General features: G+C 40.9%; 1 protein-coding gene and 1 long non-coding RNA gene across 5 annotated transcripts in view; both read right to left on the bottom strand.

Annotated features, from left to right (window-relative positions):
- The window catches only part of RNF38 (ring finger protein 38), a 151,410-nt gene that overhangs the window by 111,900 nt on the left and 12,277 nt on the right, over positions 1-27,233 (bottom strand). The gene's annotated exons all lie outside the window — the stretch shown is intronic.
- Positions 414-26,084, bottom strand: LOC142599379 (uncharacterized). The gene is made up of 3 exons (XR_012832928.1): positions 25,927-26,084; positions 25,258-25,342; positions 414-787 (listed from the first exon to the last, which is right to left on the bottom strand). It is a non-coding gene; the product is annotated as an uncharacterized LOC142599379 (long non-coding RNA).

Genomic DNA, 27,233 nt, shown 5'->3' with positions numbered 1-27,233 from the left:
ATTTTTCAAAGAACTTGTTTCTTTTTCTCTTCTTTTTGAAAAGCTACTTTTTTCCACTCATAAAACTAAAGAGCTTTAAAACCTCATAATCTTAGCCTTGCAAAACTTCAGACCCAGATGCGACATAGTTCTTGACAATCCAGAAGTTGCAATGCTCTACCTATACTGATCTTCATTTACAGCCTTCAACTGAAACTTAACAATATTTGATTTTCACCCTCTGAAGTTAGTTTAAATTGGTTTCTTTGAAATGCCTTAAAAATAAACTCAAAGTATTAAAAGACAAAGCACTGCTGGAAGAAAACCATTCTTGGAGGTAGCAACTTCCCATTTCATGCTTCAGAGGAAAATGTTGATGGTCCTTTTAATGTGGAAGAAGTGATCCACTATGATTGCTGATTACTATGGAAACAAGTCTCTGCTGGGACAAAGATTAAAGAATCACAGAATAGTTGAGTTATGAAGGGTAAGGGACCTCTGGAGGTCATCTTGTCCAATTGCCCTGGTCAAGCAGGACCACCTACAGCAGGTTGTCCAGGTTGGTGTCCAGATAGCTTGTGAATATCTCCAAGGTGGGAGATGCTACAGTCTCCCTGGGCAACCTGTGCCAAAGCTCAGTCACTCTCAGACTCCTGATGTTCAGAAGGTTCAGTTTGTTCTCATTGCCTCTCATCCTCAATCCCACAACCAGAGTTGTCTCAACTAATGGCAATACAATTACATTTTCTTCCAAATTGCATCTGTTTTGGCCACTTCTCAAGATAGCATGTAACCCACAAATTGTTGTCTGAAATAAGAAAGAAGGCATTTACATTTAGACCATGTATTCTGAGCTGTGTATTCATTATTGCTTGAGAATAAGATAACTAGGGATTTGAGAACAGGAGGACCTTCCTTGGGACCTTCAAATGTATTTAATTAGAATGAGGTATGCTTAGATAAGATGTAGCAAAGGAATCTTGAACAGAGGAACACTTGTTTACAAGGAGATGAACATCCTTGAAAGTCAAAAGTCAGCAAATTCCTCTAATTGGTGTCCTTAGAGTGAACTGTCTCATCATACTATGAAAACCACACCTCCAGTGCTAAAAACACCCCCCTCCCCAGATAAAAACCCCTACTCAGTAAACATGCATAGTGAATTCAGAAGGTATTGTGTCTTTAAATCAAAGCAAGCAAAGAGTTAACCAATTGTAGTTTAGAAGGTGTGAACAGTATGCAGCAGTAACACCCGGACTGTATAAACATACGATGGAACTGTAACCGGTGTGCTAGCTCTGTGGGAAACTACCTAGCACCCACCTTTGCGCAAATATGGAATAAACAATATCTCGTCTCTGTATGTAAGATTGATTTATTGCACGCTGGGCTAAGGAACTCAACTTAAAGGGACAACAAAATGAGGATGCAAGAACATAATATACTGTCCACTTGCTTTAGGTTAAGAATATATTGAAGCAGTAGAAAATTAAACTATTCCAAAACCACAGTGCTGCCTGCCTTTCTGGAGAGTAAAGAAGAAAATCCAGCAGTTCTTTCTTTCAATGTGCATTTGCAACATTCCCAGTGTATAGTCACATCAAAATAAAAAAAGCATTTTTATCTTCAGTAGGAGGGAACTATACCAGAGGAAAAGAAATGTGCAAAGAACAGTTCCCCAACTACAGACATCCAGACAATCAAAAGCTGTATGTTTCTAATTTCTGCTCAATTTAACTTGAGCAAAGATCAAGGCAAGAACTAGTAATAACTACGCCTTCGTTCTTTTTTCCTTCTAAAAAAAAGTGTAATTTGGGAGAAACTTGCTGACCTTACTGCGTTGTAGTAAAAGTTCTGAATCCACAATTTTAAACACGCAGAATCTATTAATTTTGGTGTGTATGTGACAGAAATTGGAGAGGCTACATGCTTGAACAACCATTGTTCATTAGAACTTGGAAATCTTATAAAAGACCTTGCACAAAATGTTCCCTTTTTTCAGCTTGCTGATTTCTGTTAAGTTTTAAGTAAGGGGCACCACAGTTACCAAATGGAGTACCATATAAGTGACTGCAAAGTAAACTCAGATGTAATGCCAAAGACATAATCAATGTAAACAAGGAATTTACATAGCCAAATGCTCTTCCTGCAGTCATAAAAGCTGTGGCACAATTTATTTGTATTACGGTATTTCACTACAACACTGCTCACTATCTATATTCTTGTTTGAAAAAGGTATAATTCAATATAGTGACCCAATACAAGGACTAACAACTACTGGAAACAAGCAGATTAAGTTTTCTGGATTAAAAATGGTTCTCTTACAAAAATAATTAAATACATTCATGGGCTCGCTCCTGCATCAAAGAGTTTGTTTCTCGTGAGCTTTAAATTCTTACTAATTTCAATCAGAAAACCTGAAGGTACCATGCTCTAAAAGAATAAAAAGATTGTCAACACTGCTCCAGAGAAGGGAGTCAAGTGCTATTTCTTGCACATACTGTTTGCTAGTTCAGACTGACCAAACTCTGCTGTGAGGTCATACCTGAGTGGGAGACAACCTAATCTGGCCTTCATTATTAATTACTAGGCAAAATAAAGAAATAATTCAAAGACATTTTGAGTTCAGGGTGAATTTTGCTTGTAGTCAAGAAAGTCATTGTACCCTTCAAATTACTACGTTTGATAAGGAAATGAAGAAACACAGAGAAACCAATTGTGCAACCTTTCCGGAATATGTATGCTTTCTGACTCACTCCCTACATGAAAAAATTGTACAAATAATGAAGTTAATTATGAACATACAGGGATGACCACCTGTATATATAAAAGGATATTTGCCTTGTTTTCAGTGCAGTGTACCCATGATAGCCATCCAAGCTACACAAAGTCTATTACCTGAGGCTAGGCAAGCTGAGGGTTACATAGCTTACAACATTCACTAGGAGGCTTTAACAGTTCATCTACAAAGAGGATGCCAAAGCAAGGCTTGAAAGGTCAGAAGTAAGTTGGCATCATTAACACACTCATAACACACTCCCATTACACGTGAATATACCCGTCTCCTTCACCAGCCTTCAGGGAAAGATGTGTGAAGATTACAAGAGAGCTGAATTTGTCAAGGAGGCAGATGCAGAGCAGCAAGACTCAAAGGCATAAACCAGGTTATGACTCAAACCTGTCAGACAGCACAGAGATGTGCAGCAAGAATGATCAGGACATGAAGAGATCATAAAAAGAGCAGTACCTTTCATCTTAGAAAAGAGGTAACTAAAGGACACTAGACTTAAGCCTAAAAACATTTGTGTGATGAAAATAAATAGCGAACAATTACTGCTTCTCTCAGGACAGCTGTAAGCATTGAAAAGTTGTACAGTTAAGTCATAATTTTCCTACACGATCTCTCAGCTGTGGAACTTTTTGTCATAGGATGCCACAGACAGTTGTGGATCAAAAGAGATTATAGACAATGACATCATCATCCATTACTAGTTGCCTAAAGCTGGAAGCACAAACCAAGAAAGGATCCTTCACTGCTTCTTTTGCTCCTAAGCTTCTCCTGAAGCATCCACTAGTTGCTATTCACTGAAATGAAAAACTAAGGAAGAGGGATCAGGCCCATGGTCTTTTGCTCCCACAAAAACAGAGATTACAGATACAATCTCACTCTTTTACAGCCACAGCCAGCACATGCCAAAAAAACCCCCACCAACTCCCCAAATTCTGCTTTAAACTCTACTCAGTCAAACTCAATCCCAAAGTCGAACTACTTACCTTCCTAGGATGATTTGGCAATTTCAGCACTCTTGAGAAAAGGCATGACACTTGTGCAGCCAGGCCGATCTGTTTCTGCTTGGAAGTATTCTGCTTAGAATACTCACCAGAGTCAAAAGTGCACCTGTTAGCTGAACATCAATGAAAGCCAGGATTGTTATCAAGGAAGAAGGAACAAGAACTTCAGCAGATGCCCCAGGCCAGCTGGAGCATCCTCTGCAATCCACCAAATGTAGTGTTACTATTACAAAGTGCTATTATAGCAGAGGAGATGGATTTACTTACAGGTGCTACAGAGAAATGAGACAGCCTTCAGCCTATTTATCAAAATGCAGAACCTGCTGTTCTTGCTTCCTAACAGGTGAAACAATGACATAGATTGAACTAAGAAGAAGTGAGAATATACCCACTGCATTTTAGTAAGTAAAGCCTGCAGAAAGTCCTCTGCCAAACTTACTCACCAGATGCTGTAAGGGGATTTCTTTTTTCCTTGTCTTTTATGGCTACCAGAAAAGACCATGAAATACCTTTAGAAAGGTATGGGGGGGGTGAGACCTGAGGCTATGAAGATGCATTGCTGGCCTGGAGACAGCCTTCCCATAGAACAGTGAAATTGCATCTCCTTTTGCACAAACCCCCAACCTCCATAGAGCGGGGACCACAGCCTGCACTTTTCTCCAACCCCTGGCTCACCTGGTTTACTCAAAATACTAACTCTACAAAGTGCGAACCCCAGAACAGTTCTGTTACCACTGGAAATCCTGAGTCATTCACAAGTTAATGTTCTATTTTTATTTATCTCTGTTTGCAGCATGAAGACTGAGAAATGAGAGAAGTTGCATCAGGTTTTCTCTGTTCCTGCTAGTTTGTTACAGCAGAAGTATTCAGATGTTTAGCCACTAAATCAGCTTTAAGCAAGAAGGCTGAAGTGTATGGACTGCCTTGTTTTGGAAGCACAAAGAAACACAGAATTAGGGATTTTTTTTTTTTTTTTTTAAGAACATTCTAAAGATGTTCTGTGTATGGCAACGCTCGCTCTGGATTCCAGTGAACAATCCAGACCATGAAGTATGTTACTTTCATAGTTCTGCTTTGTAGCTGTGAGGAACTATTTGCAACTGGACAGCCTACATTCCTCTACACTCTGTGCATTTAACAGGCACTCTTAAGGCACATGGGAAATTCTGTGTTTTCTAAATATTTTTCACATGAGCTGATTTAAAAGCTGATCAGCTGCCAAGCAAGTTGAGGTCAAATGACAAACTTGTGTCCCATTTATTCCTCTATGGCGGGTGTGGGGGGAGGAAAGTGAGTACATATATGTCGAAGCATAAGTGTGTGTACAGGAGACTAACACATCAATGTCTATATTTTCTAGCAATGTTTCTGACTTGTCTGTTCCTAAGGGGATGCAATGTTAGATGCACGACTTTTTGGAAAATAACTGAAAAGTGCTTTTCATTCAGGTGTCATCTTCACACAGTCCCAGCTCAAGAGATCTGTCAGCAAGGGAGGGACAGAAAATTGAAGGGAAATGAAAAGAAAGCATCTTATTCAACCTGATACTAACATTCTCACTAAATACAACAGATCTTTTAGAACAGAACCTCCATATTTGACAAAAACAAAAGGGGGGGAGGGCATGGTGTTCATCAGTAACAAAAATCAAATATAAACAATTTTATGTCCAGCTGAAGTCAGCAATACCCTTTAAACAATTGTCTAAGTATTAGCTCACTGGTTTCACATTTTACGGAGAAAAAAAAAAATGTATCTCAGCTGAGAGTAAGCAGAAGTTTTTGAAAATACTGTAAATGTTTTGGAATTCCAGCTGAATCCTTTAAATGGCTCTAAAACAGAATCACATTACTAATGAGAGGTGAACTTCAGGGAATGGTTGAATTACTATAGCTTGCCCAACATTAATTTCAGCTCTCTGTATATTATGACAGCATGAAAACAGTCACGTTTTCTCCTGCACTCTTAACTCAGGACAGTCAGCACACAGAAGGACAATTCACCATTTTTCTTTTGCTTTGTCTTTCAAAAGACAAGTTGATGCTGCACTCAGTGCAAGCTGCTTGCTTCCCTACTTTGACAGTACTGTTTATTGATCTCAGTTGCAGTCATATGTCCAGAGCTCTGCAAAACCAGACCCAAGTTCACATAAGGTATCTAGGAACTGAAAACCAAAAAGCTCCCGCAAAAGCATAGCTTACATGGTATATTTGCCTGGCATCATATAGCAAAGACAGCAACAGAATTCATTTGCAATGGCAGTTCCTGCCTTACAATCAAGAAGTCCATTTCCTCCTGGAGCACTCCATCACATTCACTCCTCACTTTCCCACATTAAATGGAGAAGTGTTCCTACAGCCAACATGTTCTCAAGATATCAAGATACAAGCCCAACTCCTTCCACAAGCAGCATCTGCTGTCCACTCTGGACACAAAGTTGAATTGTAGTTAAAGAAGTATGCACTGAAAGGCAGCATCATAATAAATAGTGGTCAGAAAGCCACTTCAAGCCTGCCCATGTAACTCAAAGGTTACAAAGCAGGTTCAAAATTCTTGATTTATCGTAGGTTAACTCCGAATACTGCACTTTAAGTACAGTACACCTTTAGTTTCTTGCTTTTTAGACAAAAACTGACCAAAAGTTTCATTCTACAGAATCAGAGTAATGCATAACTTCTGTGCCACCCAGGAGACCTCAGCAAAGTGATGTGGACTGAAAACTTAGCAATTGAACATCCAGGAGGAGCTGGGATCTGCAATGACCAGCTAACAACACAGAAGAATAAAAGAGTAAAACTTCAGTAAGTACCTGCTAAGTAGTTGTGTTCCTAAACCCAACTTTGGAAAGAGAATCTTACCTAATGGTTACAGGAAGGTCTTGTGCTTCACCAAAACCTGTGCATCTTCATAACCATAACCCTCTGCAGGACCAGGTGGTATGAATAAAATAGGTCCTTCAACACAGGAAATTAAAAAACTAATGCAGCTTCACTAGTTCTTATGCAGTCAAACTTACCAGCTATACAGACTGTGTGCCCGGTGGCCAGCAGGCAAGTCAGCAGCAAAGAGCCCATATGTGCACACGTGAGCATACTCATAACCTCATCAAACCTTCACTTGGAAGGTAAAAATTCTCATACTAACCCTCCCACCCACTACCAGTTTCAACAGGTGAAATGCTACAGATTTGTAATGAAATGGTTGTGAGAACATATATAACAAGAGAGGCAGTACAGGATGTTTTTCCTAAGGTGTCCACACAAAGTGCCTGTGGAGCCTGAAAGTTTTCAAAATAATTAGGAGGCGATCCTCTGCTTTCAAACTCCTTAAGCAACTCTTTCATGAGGTCTGTCAAAATATCAGCATAGAGATTGGAGGAAAAAGATTAGGTACCACAGAAGAATGAAATACAAGCAGTTCACTGCTTTGAATGAAAGACTAGAAATGAAGCTTTTAGCTCCAAAATATTTCTCGATTGCTGTGAGAATGTTCCTGCCACTACAAAAATAATAGTTAAAAAATTGCACTGATAAATTAAACCAAAAAACCTCTCTGGACTAAAACTGTACATGCAATAAACTGGGTAAGGCTCAGGAAAAAAATCTGTAATATTATAGTCAAATCTGACATAGATATTAGAAATAAAGAATAACTTTTGTGAATCATAAAAAAAGATTTGTCTTAGTACAGACTACATGCAGAGAATCCAGTATATAACACGGTAGTCATGAGCTTTATATGTCAAGAACCCAGATATCCTGCATGTAGTTCTCTTCAAATATTTCAAAGTTTAGGCTCCATTATGTGTTATAGTCTCTGCTTTAACTGGCAACTGGTTTATGACATTAAGGGAAAAGTCACAAGAACAGCTCCCCAAAGCATTCTGTTCAAGAAACAGTTGCAGTTGATGTAGTTTTCCTTCAATGGTGAATAAATTAAAATTTAGAAATAAATCAAAGGTAAATAAATTCTTAAGCAGTATTCACAGAGGACATAAAAACATGCATATAAGAACAACCTACTAGTATGCACAATTTAGAAAAAAATAGTTTAAGAAAAAGCATAATTAAACAAAACATTCGGCTACTTCTTTAAGTGATAATTAGGAAATCTAACATAAAACTACACTAGGTACTTCCAGTTCATTTTCTATGAATGTATACCAGGAGTTTAACTACACCCCTGAAATTGACTAATGATGCTTAACTGAGAAGGAAGAAACATGTCTTGAAATGAAAAATTTAAAATGGACCCTTTTACCCCTCCATTTAAGCATTCTTCTTTCAACTTGTCTTTGAACTTCCTTGTTTCTCTTCTTACAGTCTGTTTCTGAATTCTCCACCAAAAAGTTATTCCTAAATTCCTTAGAGTTTCTTCAGCAGTGGTAGTCATCACAAAGAACAAATGTTTTTATGACAACACCTTCCTTAAAGCTGCATCTCATTACATAGCAACTTCTGGCCCTGTGTCCACACTCAAGTAACACATTTCAAAACACAATACTTTGTTTAAAGCTTCATTCCCTAGAGAATTTTGCAGTCTCACTAAAATCACGGTCTGAGTTCTCATAGAAGGGAAAGAGAATGCAGAACGTCCCGCAGTTTCGTGAAGGCTCACAAAATATAACTTAGGCTTTTCACCTTTTGATCCATGACAAGCATGCCTAGTTCAGAGAAAGCAAAGGGCACAATCCACCAAAACCATTAAGCAGTTCAACTGCTATAGCAATGATACCTGTCAATATTGAAATATTAAGATCAATTCAAGCAATTAGAGCCATTGCTCAATAGATGTAACCAAACAAAAGGGAAACCATTGTAACTTAGAAAATAATTAGTTGTAAGATAAGAAGCTCTGGAACAATCTCATTTTAAACAGCTCGGCCTTGGAAGAACAGATGCACAAAGATAAGAAAGTTACAAGGTGATCACAAAACCAGCCTTGAGGGATAAGGTATATGTGATACCAGAATTGAGTCTGAAGACCCCCGAGGACCACCCGGAGGTGACAACAAACAAAAAATCTGGGGTTAAATTATTTTGTGCCCTGTTTTTAAAATGGAAACTGGAACTTCTAAAAGGGAATTGATCTTAAAGAAATCTCCTCTTGGGTACATTTTATTAAATTGGAAGCAAATAGTAGGACCACCATGAGGAGTCGCAAAGAAAGCTGATCTAATCAAATACTGTAATCAGTGGTGGCCATTGTATAGACTGAACGATGGAGAAAAGTGGCCGGTTAATGTTACAGTTGTTGTTATTCTTAAGACGGGAAGGAAAATGGGATGAAGTTCCCTATATTGATTTATCCTCTGCTTTACGAGATCATCCTGAATGGCGCAGGAAATGTAAATTAATACTGAGAGATCCTTTGGTTCTGACCTTGGAAAAAGATAATCAGAAACTCTCTAAGCGTTGTTGTTAGGTGTGTAGTATCAGTAAATGGTGCATCCAATACGGAGGACCGGACGAGGAGGATGTTTCTGATGAAGGGGAATCTTTTGTGGAAATGAGAAATTCAGTGCTATTGCAGGGAGAACGAGGGGAGGATTGGGAGGTCGAGTTGTGCAAGCTCTGCTGTGACAGGCAGTAGGGGCAGAGGGACCAGTGACCGTTAAAGTACCCTTCTCAGTGATTGATTTATGCTTGTGGAAAAAGCTGGCGGGTATTTATAGGGAAGACCCTGAAAAGGAGGGAGATGCCTTGCAGTTAGCATTTATCTTTTGTGGAACAGGCATCTCTGGATATTTGAAGATTGGAGGAATTTGAGCAAGTTGTTGGAAAGGGCTGGGAAAATGTATAATAACCGAGAAGTGGTTAAAGAGAATCGGAAACGAAAAAGTTGTTGCAGGAAAAGGCAGCAGGAGGCTGCGAAGGTGTTGCTCTGCTTGTAGTACAGGGCAACGGTGTTTGAAGTGCAGGCGTGATGAGGAGGATGATTTGGAATTAATGAAAGATGTTGGAGGTTGCATGGATGTTTTTTGATAACAGGGAGAAAGAGAAGAAAATTAGAGAAGAGCAACGAGAAAACGAAAGAGAGCGGAGACAGGCATGGAGAGACACGGAAAGAGACGGTAACCTGAGAGCTGCACTGCAGGGAGTGTCAGCAAACAGTAACTTCAGGGGAGGATGGCAATACTATGGGGGGAGAGGCGAGGCCCCTCCAGCACAAAAAAACAGGAATACCTTAGGAGATAATCAGTGTGCATATTGCAAAGAATTGGGACATTGGAAAGATTAGGGACCGTTTTAGGGGTCCTATTCCTATCAGTCCAGAGGTTCTGGAGGAGGCAGGATACAATCAAGAAGCAGCTCCCTTTCCAAGTCAGTTCCCCTTATCTAAGTCCTGAAGGGGACCGGGGAAACCTCCCCAGCAGAATCCCACAGTAGAGCTGGGGAAATGGAAAATAGAATTTCTTGTAGATACTGGAGTAACTTATTACTTGTCAAAGAAAATTGAGCCATGATACAGTAAACGTTGTGAGTGCCACAGGGAAAGCAGAAGAGCATGCCTGTTTCCATCCTTTAAATTTTAAGCTCGGAAAACAATGAGTAACTCACCAATTTTTATATATGCCTGAATGTCCTATACCACTCTTGAGACGGGACCTATTGAGTAAATTGGAAGCGCAAATCACCTTTAAAGATGGGGAGGTCAAGGTGTTAATTCCTGAATCTAAACTTGTACAAGCATCTGTGCTCCTATTGCAGGAAGATAAAATTCTAGAAACTGGCATTCCAATGGAAGTGGAAAATGCAGTGACACCCCTTGTATGGGCTGGAGAACTCCCTGGTAAAGCTAAGAACGCCGAACCAGTAAAGACTGAACTCAAAGCAGGAACGAAGCTGGTAAGGCAAAAACAATATCCTTTGAAACCAGAGGCTAGAACCAGGCTAAAACCAACAGTGGTTCACAGTTATAGATTTGAAAGATGCCTTTTTCTGCATACCTCTCGAGTGAGAAAGTCAAAATGTATTTGCCTTTGAGTGGGAAGACCCAGAAATGGGTCACAAATCACAGTACACTTGGACAGTGTTGCCACAGGGATTTAAAAATAGTCCCACAATATTTGGAAATCAGTTAGCCAACTGTGTTGCAGTATGTTGATGATATTTTCATTGCAACTGTAACCTGGGAAGAATGCTTACAATTAACCATTGATCTTTCGAATTTTCTGGGATTAAACGGTTACTGAGTTTCAAAAGAAAAAGCTCAAGTCACACAAGAATCTGTTAAATACTTGGGATTTGAACTTTTAAAAGGACAAAGAAGATTGAGCACAGAGAGAAAAGAAGCTATCTGTCAACTCCCAGAGCCCCAGAATGCACACGAACTGCGAACCTTCCTTGGAATAGTGGGGTGGTGCAGGCTGTGGATTGCCAATTATGGACTCATTGTGAAACCTTTCTATGAACTATGGAAAAATTCACCATCTGAACATTTGGAATGGGACCAGAAATGCTTTCAAACAACTAAAAAGAACTCTGATGAAAGCACCAGCTTTAGGACTCCCAGGTCTAAACAAAACCTTTGAATTGTTTGTTCATGAGCAGCAAGCTGTAGCTCTGGGGGTGCTCTCTCAGATGTTGGGAGGCAACAGACATGTTGTGGCCTATTTCTCCAAGCAGTTGGACAATACCAGTGAAGGATGGCCAGGATGTCTGAGAGCTGTGGCTGCTACTGTGCTGCTAATTCAGGAAGCCCGGAAACTGACACTGGGACAGAAGATTGCCTGGTTTTGTACTACACATGGTACTCGCTGTTCTGGACCAGAAAGGCAGGCACTGGCTATCTCCGAGCCGGATGTTGAAGTGGCGCTTCTCGAGCAAGATGATGCTGTTTTGAAATCCACTGCAGTAGTAAACCCGGCAGTTTTCCTGTCATCCCGACAACTGGAAGAAGAGGAACCCACACATGATTGTTTACACACCATTGAGGAAGTGTATTCCAGTCGACCTGACCTGAAAGACACTCCTCTGGAAAACCCAGACTGTGAGCAGCTTTGTGAAAAAAGGGATCCGAATGTCAGCATATACTGTGACCACAGTGGATACTGTTGTAGAAGCAAAAGCTCTGCAACCAAAAACATCAGCCCAGAAAGCAGCATTGATTGCACTAACAAGAGCCTTGGAACTAAGTGAAGGAATATATGGACCGATTCCAAGTATGCATGTGGAGTATTACATGCACACAGAGCAATTTGGAAAGAAAGGGGACTGTTGTTATCTCAAGGAACTGGAGTTAAGCATGTGGAGCAGATTTTAAAATTACTTGAAAGTGTACAGAAACCAAGAGAAGTGGCTATCATGCTTTGTAAAGCTCACCAAACCGGACAAACCCCACAAGAAAGAGGCAATCAATTGGCTGATATAACCGCTGGTAAGGTTGCAGAAAAGGGTAAAGGGATATTGGCAATAATACCTGAAAAGAAGATAGAATTAGGAGAATTCCCTAATGATGATAGTTGGGAAAAGAATTTAATTGAAACACTGAACACTGAAATACAGGAAAATGGATGGGCTGTTACTCCTACGGGACAGGTAATTCTAACCCTAGTTTTGATGCATGAAATAGTAAAGAAAGAACATAATAGCATTCATTGGGGAACTGAAAATTTATTGAAACATCTACAAAAATCAGTGGTGAGTGGTAATATGGTAGGAATTATAAAGTCTGTAGTTGAAAGGTGTGAAACATGCCTTAGGAATAATCCAAAGACACAGAATAAAATTCAGTTTGGATCAACAAAAACCAGAAAATATTCCAGGAGAACACTGGCAGAAGGATTTCACTGAATTACCAAGAAAAGGAAGGTAGAGATATCTCTTAGTATGGGTGGATACTTTTACAGGACGACCTGAAGCTTTCCCATGTCGCACCAGCAAAGCCAGGGAAGTTGTTAAGATCTTGCTTAAAGAAATAATACCACGAGTTGGTGTTCCTTTTGGGATTTCTTCAGATAGGGGACCACATTTTGTTGCAAACGCTATCCGACAAGCAGAATATTACAAATAACATGGGAACTGCATGCCCCCTATCATCCACAATCTAGTGGACGGGTAGAGTGCATGAGTCAAACCTTAAAACTACAATTGAGCAAAATTTGCCAAAAAAACCCTCAATGATCAGGATACAAGCACTTTCACTTGCTCTGTTGATAAGAGTGGAAGGATATCTGAAGATTTAAAAATCATACATGACCAAACAACAATTTTACATGAAGTTACTAAAGATAATACCTCTTTTGCATTGGAAGAGATAGTCTTGGCTACCTAACTGGTCATGGTTGAAAAAGCTATTTTTATTAGTGATTTTTATTATAGTGGTTTGTATTCTTGCCTGCATAATGATTCAGTGCTGCCACTGCTGTACTAACCTCTGTTCAAGATACAATAAGTTTGTACAGTGAGAAATTGTAGCATGTAAGCTACAAATCTTCAAAAAGAAAAGAAGGGATTGATACCTGTGAATATTGAAATATTAAGATCAATTCAAGCAATTAGAGCCATTGCTCAATAGATGTAACCAAACAAAAGGGAAACCATTGTAACTTAGAAAATAATTAGTTGTAAAATAAGAAGCTCTGGAACAATCTCATTTTAAACAGCTCGGCCTTGGAAGAACAGATGCACAAAGACAAGAAAGTTACAAGGTGATCACAAAACCAGCCTTGAGGGATAAGGTGTATGTGATACCAGGACTGAGTCTGAAGACACACACACCCCCACCCCCACCCCCGAGGACCACCCAGAGGTGCCAACAAACATGGGCGAAAGATATTAGCATATGCTAACGAGTTCCCAGAAAATCCATGAATGTGATAAGCACTACTCAGAAGTATACTGAATATGTGTATTAACATAGTATAAATACTTGCTAGTTTTGTCTTTTGGGTGTGCACGTTAGGTGGAGTTATCCCCCGTGCACCCAGCGCTGCAATAAAGAATGCCTGCTTTCTGAAATTTCAAAATATGTCTTAGAGAGTGAATTATTTTGCCGCTTTCCGGTAACAGCATTGCCTTCCCAGAGTTATGTTTTCAGTGAAGTAGTCCAAGAGTTGTCATTGAAGTTGGACACTTGAAAGGCAGCAAAATGTATAAAACTGTACACCAATCAATTAAACCAGAAGAAAAGGATCAAGGCACTTTGTATACTGAGGACTAGTTCCACTCCTGCAGTACCACGTCACTTACCACCCTAAACTGTTACCCTCATCACTGTCAGGCAGGCTCTGAAATCATGACAGTGATACTTAGCCAGCCACAGCCTACCTTCTGACAGACAAGCAACCAAGCACAATTTTTCTGCCTCCTCCCTCTCCTGTGCAAGGACAGGTTAATTGCCCAGCACTTCCCCAAAGTCTCTAGGAAGGCAGGGGGAAGTGCAGTCAATCTAACCAGACTATTGCTGCACTTATTCCCCCCACCCCCCGTTTCCCTGTCTGTAATTTCTGCTTGCACACCTTACAAGGTAACTTTGCAGGGAAGTTTTTAATACTGAGCACCTCATAATGGTGTTACACTACAATACTGAAACAAGAATACACACATACAAGAGCTGCCATTATGAAAATATTGCATTAAAACTTTAACTAACACAGCAGTCAAAACTTTTCTGTTTTTTTAACATGGTTTTGAATAGCATTAACTCAACAGACAGCAGAAATAATCTAATTGCATAGAAAACTTTGTAATCCACTAACAACACTGACTTGACTTGTACCATATGTGGCATCCTGTATGTCCTTGGACAGGAGGAACAGACAAGTTTCAAAGAGAAAAACTGAAAACTCAGAAGTCAGGACAAAGTTTAATTACGTGGTAGGCATAGACATAAACCAAATCAGTCTGCTGCAGAAATTTATGATAGAAATACGTCACAGAATAATAAGCTTAGCTAACAGTATGAAAGTCAGTGATTACACAGGGAAGAATGTATCTGAAAACTACAGGAAAGACAAATCAGTAGAAAAAGCAAAAGGTCAAGTGGCATAATGTAAGTTAAGGAAGGCAACTTTGCAAAAGTTCTAAAGGAAATTACCTAGAAGGAGCTTTGATACAGGAGGAACAGGAAAAAACACGAAGTGTATGTGACATGAGATAAAGATTGTACCAATAATATTAATTATATTGTTAAATAATACTATATAACAAAGATTATAACAATTTCTGGGATAATCACACATCACAATATTTAGCCTGCAGTTTTCTAAGTTACACAAGATGTTTTAAAAGTTAAGACTTTACTGGGACAAGCTGCTGATGTTGCTCACAGGAGAAAACCAGCAGTGGGGGAAAAAAATAGGTCGTGTAACTAACTGCCTTAACACTGAGGAGCTGAATTGTGTTCATAAATCAGTCTTTTCTTACCCAGAACTGAGAAACAGAAAAGCTATCCCATGTTTGGATGGCTATAGCAAAAACTAAACCACAGTTCAGAAATTTATTGAGCATTCTTGAAAGCTCACCCTTTAAGCAGGCAGTGGTTCAGTACCTGACGTGGTTCAGCCCCAGCCGGTAGCTAAGTGCCACGCGCCGCTCGCTCACTCACTCCTTCCCCGGCGGGATGTGGAGGAGAACGGGAAAAAAACGGCAAAGCCTCGAGGGTTGGGATAAGGGCAGTTTACTGGGACAGCAAGGGAGAGGGAAACAATCAACAGCAGTGCTGATAACAGACAGTAACAATGGGTGATAACAGAGAACGATTTACCGATCCGATGACGACCGACCGACCGGACGCTTGACCGGTCCCGGAGCCCCGCCGACACGCCGAACCCACCCCTGCCCGACTAGCCCCCTTTTATGGTGAGCATGACGTCACGTGGTATGGAATAGCCCCCGGCCAGCTTGGGTCACCTGTCCTGGCTCCTTGTGACATTAACTCTGTCCTTGCCAGAACCAGGACAGTACCACACATATTGCTTTAACTGTTCAATTTTCTTTCTCTCTTAACCTCAAATGTGCCAGAATTCTTTGCTACTATGACTACATCTTCTATCCCATCAGACACAAGTGGCAAAATGTCTATTCTCTCACTGCAGTGCTTGCTTTTCTTTTTTTCTTCTTTTTTTTTTCCCTCTTTCACTCATCTTCCTTTCAGCTTGGGTATCACTGACTACCTGAGGCATACTGCCAAACAATACAAGATTGATAACATGAAATTAAACATCCAGCCAGTAACCTAGGCCAACAAGATGTAGATCTTGTTGTAGATCTCACTGTAATCTACAATCTCATCTACAGTGAGATGTAGATTACCATTAGCATGGTAATCTACATTTCACTGAGGACTTCTTTTTTATAGAAAGTATTAATGCTATCCACATAGGACACTTCAGCTTTCTCATCCATCAGAAGTCTCAAATACTCTCTCATTTCTTAACTTGGACAGTAGCAGGTGTTATGTATCAGAAAGCTCAGAACTCCAGTGAAAGCTTATTTGGGAAACATGAAGGGCAGCTCCCCAGTGTCAATCCTTTTGCCTTTTCTCTTCCCACCAGCTCAACTGCAGATGCAAGATATGAATTCTATCTCCAGCATTTCCACTACTGCAAAAGCCCACAAGGGCTTGGCCCATCTTCCTTTTGTGACACTGCCTCAATGAGAAGTTAATATATTCAAAAGAACATTGTCAGAATATAGCTTACTCTGCCTCCGAAAAACAAAGTTCTTAGAGCAGGAAGACTGCCCACAGTGTGCTACCACCACATTCAATTACATTCAGGAGTCTTTTCCCCAATAGCATTGTTTAAACATTATTCAAGAAATGTACACAGCTCTCAGGATAATTACTGTATGGAAAGGATTCTTTTGTTCTCTGTTTAAAAGACACACAAAGCAGACTTGACACATACTTTTTGGTATTGCCAATTTCAAGGAAGCAGCAAGTTGCTTTACCTAGAAGACAGAACCCAAATTTCCCAAGCAGGTGCAAAAAACACAAGCTAAAATTGGAATATAGCGAACAGCTGAAAGCAAACCACTAGATTTGTGCAGGCATTTTAAGATCTTCCAATCTCCATTCAATTGTAGTGAAATTACAGCTTTGTACACTCTGGTTTGACAACGAGATTATCTAAGAATGATATGGAGAAGAGGCAATCCCAGTAGTCAAATGTGGAGTGGACACATTCTCAGAAAGTAGCAGAAGGAGGGATCAGTAGATTCGTAAGTGTGTTGGGTTTGTGTGGCAAGGTTTTGGTAGCGGGGGGGGCTACAGGGGTGGCTTCTGTGAGAAGCTGCTAGAAGCTTCCCCTGTGTCTGACAGAGCCAATGCCAGCCGGCTACAAGACGGACCCGCCGCTGGCCAAGGCCAAGCCAATCAGCACCTCTGTGATAACATATTTAAGAAGGGAAAAAAAAAAAAAATCAGAGCTTTTGCAGCCAGAGAGAGGAGTGAGAAGATGTAAGAAACTCTGCAGACACCAAGGTCAGTGAAGAAGGAGGGGGAGGAGGTGCTCCAGGTGCCGGAGCAGAGATCCCCCTGCAGCCTGTGGTGAAGACCATGGTGAGGCAGGCTGTCCCACTGCAGCCCATGGAGGTAGGATGAGGGGGTGTAGGGATTCCACCTGCAGCCTGTGGAGGACCCCATGCCAGAGCAGGTGGAGGCACCCGAAGGAGGCTGTGACCCTGTGGGAAGCCCACGCTGGAGCAAGCTCCTGGCAGGACCTGTGGACCCGTGGAGAGAGGAGCCCACACCAGAGCAGGTTTGCTGGCAGGACTTAGGACCCCGTGGGGGACCCATGCTGCAGCAGTTTGCTCCTGAAGGTCTGCACCCCATGGGAGAGACTCAAGTTGGAGAAGTTCGTGAAGGACTGTAGCCCGTGGGAAGGACTCATGTTGGAGCAGGTTGTGAAGGACTGTCTCCCGTGAGAGGGACCCCACGCTGGAGCAGGGGAACAATGAGGAGTCCTCCCCCTGAGGATGAAGAAGCGGCAGAAACAATGTGGGATGAACTGACCGTAACCCCCATTCCCTGTCCGCCTGTGCAGCTGAGGGGGGCGGAGGTTGAAGCTGGGAGTGAAGTTGAGCCTGGGAAGATGGGAGGGGTGGGGGGAGGTGTTTTAAGATTTGGTTTTGTTTCTCATTCCTCTACTCTGTTTTGCTTAGTAATAAATTAGATGAATTCCCTCTCTAAGTTCGGTCTGTTTTGCTTGTGATGATAATTAGTGAGTGATCTCTCCCTGTCCTTATCTCGACCCATGAGCTTTTTGTTATACTTTTTCTCCCCTGTCTGGTGAATGAGGGGAGTGATAGAGTGGCTCTGGTGGGCACCTGGCCCTCAGCCAGGGTCAACCCACCACAGTGAGTCATCTTGAAGAAGAGTTAGAGGTTACTATAAAAGCTTCCTAATTATTCACAGCAATTCAAATCAAGGCTGCTGACCAGAAATCCAGTTACTTACCATTTTAAAGAGGAAAAATGGCTTAAAGCAATTTCAGAAGTAAAAGCACGGAGAAGGCCAAAAAATACCTTCAAGGAGATAAAAAGGGAAGCAAGAACACAGAATTATGAGTGAAGGTAGAGGGAACTCTGGCACAGACTTCTTTTCCCTTTGCCAGAGCACTGCCTCCACATTTCCAGAACATCCTCAGGACATGCTCTGTTCAGGAGCAGGCAGAGTAGCCCACTGCCAGAAAAGCAAACACAGAAGATGTGACCCAGCCAGTTCCACACAGACATGCAAATACACTGGATGAAGAGTGGGCAGAACTGTTCAAGTAAGGAATGCTTATCCTCATCTGTCTAGCACCGTTCTGCAACACTAGACAAGGCCTTAAAAGTTTCAAAGTAATCCTCATTTTCTAGCCTATTAAGATCAGTAACAGACATGACCTGGGGTCAAATCGAAGATAAATAAAACAGAATTATGACAGCATTTAACAATAGCAAGTGAGAGGCAAATAAAGTGACAGATGAAATTCAGTACCAGTAGCTACAAAAGAATCCACACAAGGAGAAAAATAATCCCCGATGCACTTGTGGACCGAAAGCTTCCTTTTGCTTTCTCCCCTTAAATGGAAATGGTCTCTTTGCAAAGTTTCTGATAGAATTAACAGATGAACATTCAGAATTAGCAGAAAAGGACTACAGAACAGACTGAAAATGCTGTACACTCAGAGTTTGATAGTACCTTGAAAACTGCATTCTCAAGAGCCTGTAATTAGAGTCACATAACAATGATAAAGTAGAGTGTGGGTGGCTGGGGGTGGGGGAAGACAACATATAGACCTGGGCTCAATCAGATGACTATTGTGAGTGAAGGTGGACACAGAAAAGTTACTCACTGTGCCTCAAAAAAAGTTCAGTTCACTGACCACAATGTGCCTGACACAAGTTCCAGCTCAGAAAGTCCCTGATCAGCTTGGGTAACATAGGAAGAATTGATTAGTTTGTCCCTCACTGAAACTCCATTCTTTAGCACTCACTGAGGGCAACGAGGTAGCAACTGGATACAATCTAGATTGACCTAGGACTAACCTGTATCTGACAATACAAGAATAATTTGTTCTAAAACCACTGTTCACGTTCCACAAACATCCCTCCAGACTTAAGTCCAACTGTAGATAGATTCCAGGTTTTGGAAAGTATTTTTGTGTGGCCTCAGTAAACCTGCAAGACAGAACGAGACACCACCAGCAGGACTGACAGCAGTCCCTTTCAGTGTAGGAAACCCATTAACAGACATTGTCCTAACACTGACTGGTAAGTGCCTGAACAGGGTAAAAGAAACCTCATGGCACCAGGGTCAGATAGAATCTATATGACACTTTCTACTTAGTCTGAAAGTAGTCTGCTTGATTACCAGTTTTTCTTTATGCACTATCCAATTTGCAGCACTTTGCAAAATACAGCCTCTCCAAGCACAACAGCAACATAAGTAAAAAGATTCTGCGCCACGAAGCAATAAAGCATAGCATGTTATTTCCTGGTTCAGAAGCCAGGTATCAAGCCTATGACTTTTCTGGAACATGACCAAGGGTCAGACATAGATTTCTAGCAGGTTACAAGGACTGAGGAACTTAGCACATGACAGACCATTCTGTGCTCAGGCACCTGGAAACTGAAACCAGAGGAAGGAACAGCACCTGAGGTTAGGGGTGGAGAAGTTAAGGAGAAGAAAGCAGTAAACAAAATATTAAGTACATCCTCTGGAAATTATGTCTTTGTTTCTCTTCCTCCTCAAGACATCCAGAAGTGATGGATAGTAAGACGAGTTGGAACATAGGGGAACATTATTAGGAGTTAGGATCCAAGTACCAAGGAAATAAACAAGGGTACATGCAGCCAAGACTAAACATTAGGAAAAAAGGAACTGGAGAGAACACCTCCCAGACACAAACTGAACCTGACTACTGTCTCATATTAAAAGATTACCACTTCTGCCAATAGTGGCATGTTACAATGAGTTCAAAGTATCCTTTAACAAGAACTCAACACATAGCAATTAAAGTGCTCTCAATACAGGCTGTCTCTCAGAAGTCATCAGAAAGACTGGAAGACCCTACTTCATGCTCCTAATAGTCTTATGTCTAGATCTCCTTTCAAGAGCTACTTTGAGACAGAAAAGCACAATCCAGATTTTATAACTCAAGTACTATCAGCAGCCTACTTCAATAAGCCATTTAATGTTAGTTCTCCGAGAGTCTAATGACAAAACTATGGTCTGGATTTCTAGACACAGATCCTCACTTGTCTAACTGCCAATGTTTTCTACATTATTTTCATAACAGAAGCAGCATCTTATGATGGGAAACTCTCCCAGTTTTTACAGGAAATTGTTTCTCTCCAATACTGGCAACCATACTACAAAGCTTATGAGAATGAATTCTGAGTTGAAAGTAACTGTGATGCCACAATGCTTTTAATGAACACTTGGGGGGGAAAAAAAGTGCAGTCAGATGTTTAGTTCCGTAGGACAGTGTTAATATAATTCTGTGAAATGATAACATGCTCTTGGGTGATAAGGACAATTCAGGTTTTCTGCTTTTTACTTGATAAAAAAGAAAAGCTATCTAACATTCATCATATGCCTTGAACATAGTTTACATCTTACTTGCCTGCGCATATCAAACATGAGCCAAAAAGCACCAAGCATGTACTAGTACTGTAAGCACAGGAGGAAAGCACTTGGGGCTACATGAATAAACCATACAGCACAGCCTGGCAAAAATTACATTCAGCAGCTGAGGCTGCTGTCTACCAGCCTTCAAGCTTGCGCTTTGCAGTATTATTGAGGGGTAGGTGGGAAGGATCACCACCCTCAAAATGAGAAGCCTCTACGTTCAGTCTCCTGAATAGTGAGGATTACTCAAAACTGCAGGTACAGAGTAGAAACCAAGCTATTCTTTTTGATTCATGAACAAACTGAACCACATAAATGAAGGTAAAGTTCAAAGAAATATCTGCACATTAGACCACTGCATCTATGAAATTTTTCATTCACTTTGCGTTACTGTAGAGCTGCACACAACAGAAAATAAAGGGTTTTCTTCCTGAAATACCAAGTTATTCTCTTTTTCTCCCCCTCTCAAGTTCCCAAGTATATGTTCCTTCATCATTCATGCCATCTCTATCAGTATCTCCACATGAGGAACTTTTTTAACAGCCAAAAATATAAAAAAATCAATGCCATCACTATTTATTTAACTTTGCAAAGCACTTGTTTACTATGGGTCTGTCCAAAATTTAACCTCTACATTCTAATAGCACCCTAAAGACTACCAAAATAAATTGCTAGTTACATCATATAATCCAAATAATCTTTCAGATTATTAAAAAGATAAAAAAAATCTCTATATTCAACATTGTAGTAGCTAGCAGCCCTCCCTGTTACTCAGTGCTCCTAGCAATCTACCCAACAGATACAACGGATGAAGAGAGGCAGAAATGAACACCACCTAGAAGTTATGGTGCAGATTGAAAAAAAGTGGTTGCAAATTCTTTGCTTTCATTTCTTAATCATGTGTTAGGGCAGCACTGCCACTGAAGTAAACACTTCCCGCCCTCCCACATACTGTAGGTATGGATCTGTAAGAACATCCAGGGAACCTGGACAAAGGATTTACCTCAGTTAACACCTAATGCTAGTGCTAAATTGCAGCAGTTCATTCATCCAGCTTAGGAGCAGCTGTCAAAAGCCAGGTGATAATGGGTAGCTTTTTCTGCTATTCCAGCTGCAGCTTAAGTGTGCATGAAGTTACGACCTTAGAAACACAGTTTTTAGGACATTCCTTATACTGTTTCTAGACAGCTAATAAAGGGATGGATGCCCAATTCAGAGCTTCATGACATGAACTAGAGAAAACACACACACACACACAAAGCAAATGCTTTTTATGAACTCTGAAAACACCAAAACTGTCTCTTATCTGCCTTTATGCAACCAATGCCAGTCAAACACTTAAAAAAACCCCAAATCCAAACCAGGTCTTGCAGCATGTCCTGATTTTGCCTTCCTCCCTTGTTTTGCCACAAAGGTCCCACAGCCTCAAACTAAATACAAAGAAAGAGGCTGCCCAGTATTGAAACATTGCGAGCAATGGATGTAGATGGTGTTCTTTACTCTGAGGAGACTGTGCATGATCATGGTAAAAGCTTCCTGGAGAGACCACCTACCTAAGAGTTCAGGAAAAGGTCCCACACCCTCTCATTCCAATGAAACACTGATCCCTTCAAACACATTTCATAAAATTTTCTTCAAACAATACTGATGTCTTGAATAAGCCACAGCATTTTCATGACTTTAGAAAGGCTCAAAATGGGCCAATTTTCACCATAGTACAAAATACAAGATGGGTCATCTACAGCAACACCAACTGATTTGTACAAATGCAGGAGTTCTTAATCATTTCTTCTTGGTATGCAAACCAAATGCTACTTGGAAAGGAGCACTTCCTTATAAGCACAAGGACAGAAGCCATTTCCCTTTCCTCCTTACTCATAAACGCTATGCACTCTTCCAGATACATGGTTTCACTGATGAGCAAAATTTATTACTTTCTGTTCCTGCCAAGAACCTTGCTGACCTCCATCCTTACACAAAAATCCACAACAAAGCTCCCTTTGTCCTTGTGATGGATGCAACTGCTTTCTGAAATTTACTCTGAACATCATTGCCATCAACATTTGACCACAAGATAGGTATTAGATAGATGCACTTAGAAGATTCTTGCAAAAATACACACACAAATCTAGGTACTGCATTTACAAAAAAAATAGAGACAGTGTAGCAATTTTATCAAATGACAGAGCAGCAGGTCACTGGTAAGTAGATTTTACTGCAAATCACAGATCAATCTGAACACTACTGTTTACATTCGTTCCATTTATATGCCTGGATTATTTCTGCATCCTTCTTAGTTCTGCAGTAGCTTTCTCTCTGCTGTGTGAAAAAACCCCATGAACAAACAGCAAAACCAACCACAACAAAAAAACCCAACAACTTTCTGGAAGCCTTCTGTGTGAAGTTAAAAATCTGAAATCCCCCAAAAGCTAAGCAAAAGACACAATATATCAATCTATATATCAAAAGGTTTTGGTTTATCAGTTCATTTTGAATTTGATAATTTTCTTTTCTTTACAATTCCAGACTTTTCCTCTATGGTACACTTAAAAGTACATACGGTATCTTCAGATTTCTGACTAGAGAATAATCTGGAGAACATCAGTAGGATTCATAGCCTTTATCTAAATCCTTCTGTATATACGTATTTATTTATTCAAAAGAATGGCTGCTGTGCAGCTCATTTTCAATTTTCTATGCAAGCTATAGGATGAGGAACCCAGAAAAACCTGCCGTTGGGGTCAACTACATAACTTTTCAGCTGTAGAACTTTTCTAGACAGCAAACTGCTTAAGTCATAAGTAATCACACACAAAAAAAGACAAGGTACTGAGTTCACTCTGTTCCACTACATTAGATTTTTCACCCAGCTTTTCATCTTGCCCCAGGATAACCTATGGAAAGCAGCTGTGTTTCCTTCTTCAAGTACCTGTCTTGGCACTGTGACAAAATTACGAGCTCAAATTCCTTGTGTAGTCAAAGGAGAGATAAGCACATAGATATAGGCAATGTTTGTCTGCAATGGTTATCTATGTGAATAATTCCAGATCTCTCTATTCCAGGCCATCTTTTACTGGGTTTATGTGGCAAGGTTCTGGTAGCATTGGGGCTACAAGGAGTGGCTTCTGTGAAAAGAGGCCAGAAGCTTCCCCTATGTGCACAGAGCCACTGCCAAGACGGACCCACCACTGGCCAAAGCTGAGCCCATCAGCCATGGTGGTAGCACCTCTGGTATAACACAGTTAAGAAGGTGGAAAACTGCTGCACAGCACTAGCCAAGATGATTGAAAGAAACAGCCCTGCAGACACCAAGGTCAGTGAAGAAGGAGGATGGGTGGAGGTGCTCCAGGCACTGGAGCACAGATTCCCCTGCAGCCCATGGAGAAGCCCATGGTGAGGCAGTCTGTCCTCCTGCAGCGGATGGAGGTTAACGGTGGAGCAGATATCCACTGTGCAGCCCATGGAGGACCCCATGCTGGAGCAGATGGATGCCCAAAGGAGGCTGTGACCCTGTGAGAAGCCTGTGCTGGAGCAGGCTCTAGGTAGGACCTGTGGGCTTGTGGAGAGAAAAGCCCACACTGGACCAGGTTTGCTGGCAGGACTTTGTGACCCTCTGGGGGACCCATGCTGGAGCAGTGTGCTCCTGAAGGACTGCACAACATGTAGAACTCCACATCAGAGAAGTTCGTGTAAGACTGTCTCCCTTGGGTGGGACTCCAGGCTGGAGCAGGTGAAGAAGAACAGTGGCAGAGACAACATGTGGTGAACTGACCATAATCCCCATTCCTGATCTCCCTGTGCTGCTTAGGGGGAGGAGGTAAAGAAATCAGGATTGAAGTTAAGCCCGGGAAGAAAGGAGGGGTGGGGGGAAGGTGTTTTAAGATTTGGTTTTATTTCTCAATATCCTACTTGGACTTGTGATTGGCAATGAATTAAATTAGTTTAATTCAAGCCAAGTCTGTTTTGCCTGTGACCATAATTACTGAGTGATGTCCCTGCTCTTATCTCAACCCACAAGCCTTTTGCTGTATTTTCTCTCCCCTGTCCAGTTGAGGGAGAGAGTGCTTGGTGGGCACCCGATGTCCACCCAAAGTTAACCCACCAAAACATAAAATTTCTCCACAGGCTTTCATTTTAGTTTCCATAGTTTCTAATTTTTATGTTCTGTGCAAAAGAACTGCACTCCAGAATTTCCTTCATGTCTCCCAATTCATTAACAGGCTACAGAAGTAATCAGTTTACTTTTCTTTCTAATGGATTTCATAGTGTCTCCTTCTCTGTAGCTGTGAATTCTCAACTTCTGGTATTTTTTTTCTTTGAACTTAGTAAGGTATCTCATTTCCTGGTGCTTTTGCCTGGTTAGTTATCACCCACTCTCACTCTGTTCCATCAGGAGTTCCCACAATCCCATCACACTCTTACCTTTCTCAAGTAAACAAGACCCAGCTCTCCCAAATACTCCTATTACAATAGCTCCTTGTGCTCCAACTGATACTCATGGTAACATCTGAAAGCAAAAGCAGCAACACAGATGCACGTCAGCCAGTACCTGTGACATATCCACATAGCCCAGCAGTTTTCACTTGTTCATCTAGGATCTTTACAGCAAAAATATCCGTTTGAGTTCAAACTCCATTAGATACTTTGAGAAAGAGGGCAAGGTACTGCAATTATAGCCAGTCTATACGGTCATTTTAAGTGACTAACTCCTCCTGAGGGGGACTGCTATTAAGAGTATCTTCACATGACTGAACAAATTATCATTTTTGCTTTTAATGAAGGTATACCTCTATCCAATCCAGAACAGAGGGTTCTCAGATTTATACACAATGTACATACACAGATTTAAAAACATATATATGTCTAGTTTACTTTTAGGCATATTTCAGTTGAAGCCAAGATCTCATGAGGTAGTGCATAGAACTGGAAAAGCAGTATCTAAGTAGTCAGGTCAGCCAGACCTAATAGCAAGTCATTAGCTAGTAGAGTTACATATTGTAGACAGTTTCACAAAAGAACTCCGCAAAGTTTACAATGCATTCAACACACATAAATCTAGGATGCCATAGAGCCAGTTTCCTCTTTTTATACCTTAAATAATGCACCAAGGCAATCAGAAGTCAAGGAAGGTGACCACTGCTAAACTGTAGATCTTTTTAACACTGTTTTAGACATTGAGGCATATAAGTTCATGTGTCTGCCTGTGAGCGTTCCCACATGTACAGGGTGTCTGTCTCCAGCAGCAAATGAATAACTGAAAATATGCAAGGCAAAAGAGAGTTAGAACCTAAGACACTGGATTTATCATCAGTTGTGCATGTTTTGAACTCTCAACACTTCTTTGAGAGCATGAGAATGCTAATACCAGTAATAGCAGCAAGTGGGAAAATACAGAATGTTCAGCAGAAGAGTAAATTTATATTTAGAGGAGACTTTGAATGAAAGTCTCCTTTAAATGAACAAAATTAACTTGTGACCTATGAGATATCCATCATTGTTTCGGCGCACTACCCTTTTCTTAGGGCTGCTCCTACTTCAACAGCCTCTGGGTTACCTCCAAAAGCCAAAGGAAGCCACCTAGTAGCCACTCTATAGCAATGAAGATCAGCCACCGGACTTTTGGTAGTCTTTGGGAATGATGTCTTTTGCTTCCCCCTTTCCAAACACAGACCTCACAGTACCACATGCCTTTTTTAACATAAGCATGAACAGTGAAATCAACAAACAAATTGATCACAGATCAATTCTGTTTCCTTGATACTTGATTTGCAAAGTTGAAGCATGAATGATCGTGGTTGATGATGAGAATTATGTCTACACTTCTGGAGACAGTATAGCTAATCTGCTCCTGAAAACCTGCCTGCATCAGTTCTGTTTCATAGTGTTTTCTGGAAGGTAACATCTGTATTGCCTGGATGAGTAAACTTAGAATTTAAACTTCTACTACCCAAGTTTTTGCAACACAAAATATACCACATCCAGAGCAAAACTTCAGGAGTTCAGACATAACCAGAGATCAGACCGCCACATTTCTTTTTTTATATATATACAACAACCACCACGTTTCTTTTTTTATATATATACACCAACCAAGATCCACTTCCCCTTCTTTTTGTGAGTCATAAATTCTTAACAATAGCAGTTTGCTTCATGTGCAAAGGCCTTCCTTGGTAACAGCACAAAAACAAAGTTCTAAGCCCAGTTTTCAAACAAAATCCTCACAGGGAAACCAAGAAGTTGGAGCAAGACAGCTTTTTGTTTACCAGAGCTCAGAATCACTTCCATATCCCAGAACTATCTCCCAGAGGTGTTTCTTCGCTCTCAGTCTGCTAACTGTATTTTCCATCAAGACCTTTGGACAGCCCTGGTGAATACAGATATCCACATCTCAGCTTCTC

The sequence above is a fragment of the Balearica regulorum genome, chromosome Z, assembly GCF_011004875.1.
Source record: "Balearica regulorum gibbericeps isolate bBalReg1 chromosome Z, bBalReg1.pri, whole genome shotgun sequence".
NCBI classification, from domain to species: domain Eukaryota; kingdom Metazoa; phylum Chordata; class Aves; order Gruiformes; family Gruidae; genus Balearica; species Balearica regulorum.
This window is presented reverse-complemented; position numbering and strand designations above follow the sequence as displayed.